Source organism: Bos grunniens, chromosome 8 (assembly GCF_055505025.1).
Source record: "Bos grunniens cultivar Pamir isolate PY7600 chromosome 8, Bosgru_T2T1.0, whole genome shotgun sequence".
Classification (NCBI taxonomy): Eukaryota; Metazoa; Chordata; class Mammalia; order Artiodactyla; family Bovidae; genus Bos; species Bos grunniens.
The window spans coordinates 97,387,305-97,396,111 of NC_141172.1; positions in this window are offsets into that span (position 1 = coordinate 97,387,305).

The window sequence follows — 8,807 nt, forward strand, 5'->3', positions numbered from 1 at the left end:
GCACATGTTCTTTTCTTTGTCCTAAAATGTTGTTGCAAATGCATAAAAGTTGTCTGTTATATTTCTGGGCTATTGACATACATTTTTCTAATAATTCTAATGAAGATATTCAGGGGATGTAATTAGAACAATATTTGAGTGCTTCCATGAGGAGAAAACCTACTTTGCCTGAGTTCATGGTGAAATACCAGAAGCATTAAAATTAATGTATTAATTTAAAAAGACAAGGATACCATCAATTACATTAATGCTTATTATTTTTCTGGACACCTTAGTCAATACAATAAAGCAAGAATCAGAAAAATAAAGCAAGAATCCTGGGGGAAAGGACATAAAATTATTATTTTTAAATGACTGACTACATATTGTCAAGGTAAAGGAAAAAAGTCAGGGAAAAACTATTAGGACTAATAAGAAAGCTGAGTAAATTAGCCAGTAAATTGGTAATTAAGATTAAGAATAAAATTAATAACTTTTCTATTTAGCAATAATATCTATTTTAAAAATATAGTGGAAAAGATTGATTATATTCATATTAAAATATACTCCTAGATAGCTTTAATAAAATTGTGTGGTCTATGGAAATGAAACTTTAGAATTTTATAGAAACTCAAATTAAAATTTTACAAAATCAAGAGATATTTTAAGTTCCCAGATGAGATGAATGAACAATGATGCCAGATCTTTCTAAATAAATATATGAGATTGTCATAATCATAGATTATTATGATCATAGTTTTTATATTAGGGAAATGAGTGCAAAGTTATTCAGAAGGAATGACTAGAGGAATAAAATAGTGCAGAACAAGTTTAAAACAAGAGAAATAAGATACAGTTCACTTACCAAAGCATACATAATATTATTATCATTAAAACTGGAACATATTGTCATAAGACTAGACAGCTGTATCAGTCAAAAATAACAAAGTTCTAGAACAATCATAAAATAGTATAGAACTTACTACACAGCAAAGGAAGCAATAAAATTCAATAATATTCACCAAAATATATTAGGGAACATGGCTAAAAGGATGGGGAGAAAAATACTTTTATGATCCTCAGCTTACATTGGAGAAGGCAATGGCACCCCACTCCAGTACTCTTGCCTGGAAAATCCCATGGATGGAGGAGCCTGGTGGGCTGCAGTCCATGGGGTTGCTAAGAGTCGGACACGACTGAACGACTTTACTTTCACTTTTCACTTTCATGCATTGGAGAAGGAAATGGCAACCCACTCCAGTGTTCTTGCCTGGAGAATCCCAGGGACGGGGGAGCCTGGTGGGCTGCCGTCTATGGGGTCGCACAGAGTCGGACACGACTGAAGCGACTTAGTAGCAGTAGCAGCAGCTTACATAGTTAACAGTTCAAATTCCATATTTTACAGATCTAAGTGGAACAAGGAAAACAATTATTTAAAAATAAATGATAGCAAATATTTAAATTATCTTGAAAATAGGGCATGACTTCTATATATGAAACAGTTAAAATTTTACAAAATGTTTCTAGAAAGGATTTTGGCAAGGTGAATCAAAAGCCCTCAAAATGTTCTTACCCAATATCTCCACTTCTAGGAACTTACACTGACTGAGGAAACCATCAGAGAAATTCATAAAAATGTTTTCATTTATTAGGAATCTCACGATAGCACTTTTAATAATCCTTTTAAAAAAGAATTGAAAATAAAATTAGTTAAATTGTGAAACATCCAAAATGTGGGTGTAGTCCATGAATAATGCCCCTGCTGCCCCTCTAAACATCCAGGTCCTAGTCTTCAGAACCCATGAATATGTCACCTTCCACAGCAAAGAGGAATTTGAAGATACGATTCGGTGGAGAATATTGAGATGGAGAGATTATCCTGGATTATCTGGATGGGTGCAATGTCATCACAGAGGTATGGGCAAAAGACTCAGACTGAGGGCAGGCAATCTGACAGTGGAAGCAGAGAGAGAGGAAGCAATGTGATGGAAACAGAAATTGCAGAAATCCAGGGCCACAAGCCAAGGAATGTAGGCACCTGGAAAAGGCAAAGAAACATATTGTCCTCTGAAACTTTCAGAAGAAACTACAGCCTCGCCAATGCTTTGATTTGAGGCCACTGAGAGTGATTTAGGACTTCTGACCTCCAGAACTACAAGACAACAAATTTTCGTACACCACAAAGTTTGTGGTAATTTGTAACAGCAGCAATAGGAAACTCATTTTAGTATTAAAACACCATTAAAAATCATATTTTTGGAAATAATGCTATAGGATCATAATGAAGATAAATGCTATTTGAACACAAGGATAATCTAAGCTGGTGAAAATGTTAAATCATGAGAGTTGATTGTTACTAAGATTTGACAGATACAACATTTCAAAGTGAGATTCCAGGTCTAGATGCAAATTTCTAAAGGAAATGGTTATTAAAAAGGCTGTTACTCTTTAAATCCCTATTCACCTTTAGAATATGAAAATATCCAGTTTTGAAAGTTAAGAAAGAGGAATTTTGAGGGAGAATGGCTTTGGAGAAAACTGCTGCTGTGATGTGAGTACTCTCCATGTGTGTCAACAAAGTGTGTGTGTGTGTGTGTGTGTGTGTGTTGGAGAGAGAGTGCCCTGAGATGCTTCTCAAGCCTACTGAGAAGAGTTTCAACAGAACCACCCAGAAACTTGACATATGTTTCTTGACTTTGGGAGCCACACAGTGGAAAATCTCAATGGAGGGAGCGAGTGTGGCTAGCTCTGCTGGTGGTAGGTTGTGTTGGAGGGCAAGCACTCCAGCAGGAGCGAAGAATGTGTGTTTCTCATTGAGCAACTATCAAGAGGGAGTGAGAGAACTGGTGTGGGGTTGGAGTCCTACTCACCAAGACTCCTGGAGGGTACACAGTCCCACTAGAGAGAAGCTGAAGGTGGTGCTGGATTACTAGGGACTGAGAAAGGAGTCAGCATGAGTTGGAGAAGGAGAGGACATCATCAGCAACAAGAAAACTGCAGACAGAAGACCTTGGGAAGCATCATGTGGCGACAGGAGTGTCTTAAAGAACAAATTAAAGGTCAGTGAGAGCAACGATTTCAGCATTTGCCTGACCAGGGAGCGGGAAGTCCACCTTGGACAGTGGCAATCACTAAGGAACTTCTGTTTCTTCCCCTTCCTTCCAACCCTGGAAAGGTCAGAAAAGAACAAAAGTGAAGGGCAAAAACTGAGAGTGGAAGTCAGCTGCACCCCCTTGCCTTCTTCAGGGTTTCCAGTGGCAGCTAGTCTAGCTAGGGACAGGCCGAAGACAATTTAAAATCAAAGCTTTGATTACCATAAGGGACATGGAACTGTAATCTCCGAATTGCAATTGTGTGTTTGTTGAAAAAGAGACCATCAGCTCTCTTATCACTTAGGCACAATCATGAGATTCCTCAGTCTTTCAGTTTAGGGCAGAGGAAGAACTATTTCTTCTAATTAACTGTAAAAAGACAGTGGAAGAGGTGAAGCAATTTTGCTTTATGATTGTATCTCAAGAGTTGTTCTGTCCAAGACAGGGGCTACGTGTTTTTTTTACAGTATGTGGAGAGAAAAGAAGAAAAAGAGAGGAAGAAAGGAAAGAAGGAAGGAAGAAAACAGGGGAGGGGAAGGGATGGAGTGGAAAGGAGAGGAAGTGAAGGAAGGAGGGAAGGAGAGAGGAAAGGGATGGAGGGAAGGAGGGAAGGGATGGAGGGAGGGAAAGGAAACTCATGAAAATGTTAGTAGAGTTCTTTCGGGTTGATTAGGTGATGCATGTTTTATTTTTTACTGCCTTCTTTTTTCAATACGTTTACACCTTTATAATAAAACAAATAAGTTTTACATGCATCTACCCTCCCATGCAGAAAAGCTCATGTATGGTGTCTTGATAGCATGTGACTTTATTAAAGAAGAGTTTGAAAGCCTTGGACGGGAAGAGATTGGAGAAGCTTCTCTCTCCTGGGTATTATAGTTTCAAATCTGTGTTTACAGAACTTTCTGAACCTGATGCTGTAGTATCCTTAATGTTAGATTGTTGCTTCATTATAGAAAGAACCCACACGTAGTGGGCAGGAAACAGTTGAACAATAAAAACTGGTGGCCAAAAAAAAAACCCAAAACCTGAGCTGGCAGTTTTTAGCTTCAGTTCATAAAACCAGGGTGGCATTTGTTAATGGGATGCAGAAAATACCCAGAGAGACAAAAACTTCTGGATAACAGAGGGAGAGAGAGAGAGGGAGGGAGGGAGAGACAGAGAAAGAGAGAAAGGGAGAAGGAGAAAAAGAAAGACACATAACACAATGCACACTTTTGTTTAACTCACAGTGTTGGAGTAATATTTTTTATTAACCCCACTACAACGACAGCACCCAGCCTGGAGCACACATGTATAGAAATGCAAGCAGGAACTGAAAAATAATTTGGGAAATTCCTACTTCCAAAAGGATTCTTGGGACCGTGAAGTGCATAAGATATCTCACACTCAGCGCTTATCTCATCTTATGTGCTTCATACATGTTAGTTCTCCTCTGTTTCCAACCAAGCCCCCTCCACCTCCCTCGCCCCCTTCATAAACATATGGGCACCTCGCAGGGGTGGTTTGGCACCAGATGTCGCCTCATCTCTGCTTTCTTTATTCCATTTCAGACTCTTGGGTGAATTGTCATGCCTGATATGGTTGATTTCAAAGCCAAGTTTAGACGATGTGAATAATTAAAATCATGAAACTTAAACTCTCAAGTGAAACATTTCTGAGTCCTGCACACAGAGAGGAAACTTGAACGTTGAATTGGAAAGGAGAAGCCAAACCACAGCCAAACGAAAAAGGCTACAAATCCAGCATTTTAGGTACCACAGAAAATTAAGCACAGCAGGCAGAAAGGCAGCAAAGTTTATCTTGAATCTGGGCCAAGAGTGAGCCAGGAGGAAAACAAACAGCAAACAAAACTCTCGAGTGAAATGTATTATTCAACTAAGTTTCAGTGGATGCTAGGTTAGCCTTTGAGTTGATCTCAGCTAGGTGTTAGTCCATCTTTTGAGACCACTGAGCAGATAACCATGTGCAACTATGCTAAGCCATGCATTGTCTCTAAATACAATAGTAAAATTAAAGGTCTTTGTGGAGACCCAGAATAGTTCACAGAGGGTTCTGTGGTTGTCCTGGTTCCTGCACTCTTTAATTCTGCAAATGCATGTGCTGAAAAACGTAACAAAGATCCCTTCTGATAGGCATGTGGCTCTTGTGGGATCTAAGATTTCCTTCCATCAGAACAGCATATCCACAAGGAAAATACACCCACATTTACCCACACACAGACTCAGAAATTTACTCCAGCCAGGCAGGGGTGCATAGATACACATACACATTCGGACATAACAACATTCATACACACATGGGCACGTGCTTACATACACATGAAACCCAAAAAAGGAGTATGGAAATTCAAGGTTAAAAATGAAATTCAACAATTTTTAATGAAGTTAAAAAAATAACAAGATCGGAGGAAAATCTGCTCAATAGTATTGAGGGTCTTTTTCTTTCCCCTCTTGTTCCACCCACTTTAAAATGCACTTTGCATTATCGCACATAATGGCTTCTCCTGGAATTGGAAAAATTCAAACACGTGTGCTCTGAAGCAACATTTCCAGAAATACAGCTCAGGAATGTGTACTGGCATAAATTCAGAGGTATCAGCAGGATTTCCCACCTATTAAGGTAAATTCACCACCACCAACAACAAAAAACCAGTTGCATGCATGAAGCTCATTGTCTCCAGTGGGTAAGGGAAAAAAAAAAAGGCCATCTTAGCACAGTTGCCAAAAATCTTGCTTCTTTAAGACAGTCAATGCCTGTGGTATGGATCACCACATTAGAAAGTCTATACAACATTTGGAGTAAATTATTCTTTGAAAACCCACTTATTCAACAACCTGAGTCTCTGCTTCTTTTCCAGTCTATAAAGGCAGCAGCCTCTTCCCTCCAGAAGCTCACTATCCATCTGGTTGTACACTCTCCATCTCCTTCAAAATATTCATTCTTTCAACACTGACCAAGGATGAGAAAGAGGGATTGCTATTTCCCCTACTTGGCGAAAGAGGAAATGGAAGTGAATCATTCCGGAAGTAAGAGGATTCAAAGGCATGTTGGAACTGGCCTACACACTCTGTTGGAACAAACTGTCCTTGCACTGGGCTGAGCGCTTTGTACCCCATGCAGTACAGCAACATGCGCTTACCAGCTGGAAAACAGCCTGGAAAGGACATGCGCTGCCTTGTTAGGCTTGACCCTGATGGCTACGGCACAGCTGCACGTCTCCAGGGCTGGCATCATTTTCAAATTATAACCAACATTTAGTTTTTCCTCCTCTTAATCAACCAGTATGAGATGGTCTGTGGTTGGGCTGGCAGAACTGCACTGGAAAACTGAAAGGAGTGCTTCTGATTTCAGCGTGGGGCCGATCGTGAGGATGTGCATCAGCCTTGCTCACTCAAGAAAATGGGTGGTGGCCGACACAGGCTGCCTGGGCCTCATGCTGAGCGGACCCCCTACACTGCACTCTGGAAGAGGAAGCTAATGTGCTGTATCCGCCCCTGGCCTTCTTTTCATGTGCTTATACAGGATGGGATCAAACACTGCTGATTCACCGCCTAAGCTACATCTCAGTATGATGTCTCACCAACAGTACCATCTTCCCCAGTGGCTCAGTGGCTCAATGGCAGAGAATCTGCCTGCAATGCAAGAGCCACAGGAAACCCTGGTTCCATCCCTGAGGAGGCTGCCTGGAGGAGGTAAACATACCAGTATGTTTAGCCAGAATTTCATGCCAGAGGTCCAGGCTTGCATCTCCTGATGAACATTCTCACTGAAATATTCCACAGGTACCATCAATTCAGCATATTAATAAAGATAAGTTATTTGCCCCAATAGCCACCCTTCTAATAATAATAGAAGAATCTGCCTGCAATGCAGGAGACCCCAGTTCGATTTCTGGGTTAGGAAGATCCCTGGAGAAGGGAACGGCTACCCACTCCCGTATTCTGGCCTGAATAATTCTATGGACTGTATATGGACTGTATATGGACTGTATATGCGGTCACAAAGAGTCAGACACAACTGAGCAACTTTCACTTTCACTAATAACAATTGACAAAAAAAATCCGTATTCTGTAGAGCAAGATTCAACCTTTTTTTTTTTTTTTGAAGCACCAGGTAGTTGGTTTTTTGTCCTTGTGGGCCATATGGTCTTTGTCACAACTCCCTGACTCTGCCATTGTGGTGTAAAATAAGTCACAGAAAACATGTAAATGAATGCGTGTCGCGTAAATCCAATATAATTTTATTAACAAAACTAAGGAATAGACTATTATGAACAGTCCATGACCGCTCACTCATAGTCACTCAAAGCAGACACTCCTAGACTCTTATTTTCCCCTAATTTTTCACATCTTCCCATCATTTACTGTATTTTACCAGTCTGTACCTCTTAAACAGATCTAAAATCTTTTTCCCACCCTAACACCAATGCTTTTAGATCAATTATAGTAATCTGTGATATTTTGAGCAGGAATAACTGCTATGCACAAAACTGAAGCAAATTTTATACAGTCACTGCCCTAAGGTCTCCACTGTGTTTACCTTTTTAATTCAGCAAATAGTTATTTAGTTCCCATTATGTACCACACATTATATTAACTACTGAGGGGACAGTGATCAATAAGAAAGCTGTGGTCCTTCCCTGCACAGAGTTTCTATAAGGTAAAAGGAATGTTATTCTAAAGATACAAACTGTACAACAGAATGAAGTATATGTTGCAGTTGAAAACTGTAACAAATCCTGGAGTACTTGACATCAAATAAAGGAAGTAAAACTTAAAAAAAAAAAAAAGATAAAAACTTAGATAATCTCTGAAAGTGGTTGGATTTTGTCTACTTCAATAGCTTCCCTGACATTAAAAGCCAATTAAAAAAAAGATTTGTCAAATACCTATTGAAGAAAAATAAACTATATGTATTCTCTGTGTGCATGCTAAGTCACTTCAGTCATGTCTGACTCTTCCCGACACTATGGGCTGCAGCCCACCAGTCTCCTCTGTCCATGGGATTTCCAGGCAAAAATATTGGAGTGAGCTGCCATGCCCTCCTCCAAAGGATCTTCCCCACTCAGGGATCCAACCCATATCTCTTATATCTCCTGCATTGGCAGGCAGGTTCTTTACCACTAGTGCTAACTGGGAAGCCCTATATTCACATATAAACCAATTGTTTAAGTAAATAATAAGGATGAAAGCAAAACCATCTTATTTATCAAAACAGGAAGGTATTCTTTATCCTGTAATAATTTCTGAAGCATGTATTAAGGGCTTTGGGGATATTTTTACCTCATCTCTGAGCATTTCTGAGTATTCTAAATATCAGACTTGGCTTGTATAAATGGAAATTGCTAAATACTTTTAATTCATTGTAGAAAAAGAATCACAATTAAATTTAAAGAATTCATTTTTATTTGTGGAGTTATAACATCAACAATCGGAGAAGGCAATGGCACCCCACTCCAGTACTCTTGCCTGGAGGATCCTGTGGACGGGGGAGCCTGGAAGGTTGCAGTCCATGGGGTCACTGAGGGTCAGACACAACTGAGCAACTTCACTTTCCATTTTCACTTTCATGCATTGGAGAAGGAAATGGCAATCCACTCCAGTGTTCTTGCCTGGAGAATCCCAGGGACGGGGGAGCCTGGTGGGCTGCCGTCCATTGGGTCACACAGAGTCGGACACGACTGAAGTGACTTAGCAGCAACATCAACAGTATAAATAAAAGGGGAGGGGTGAA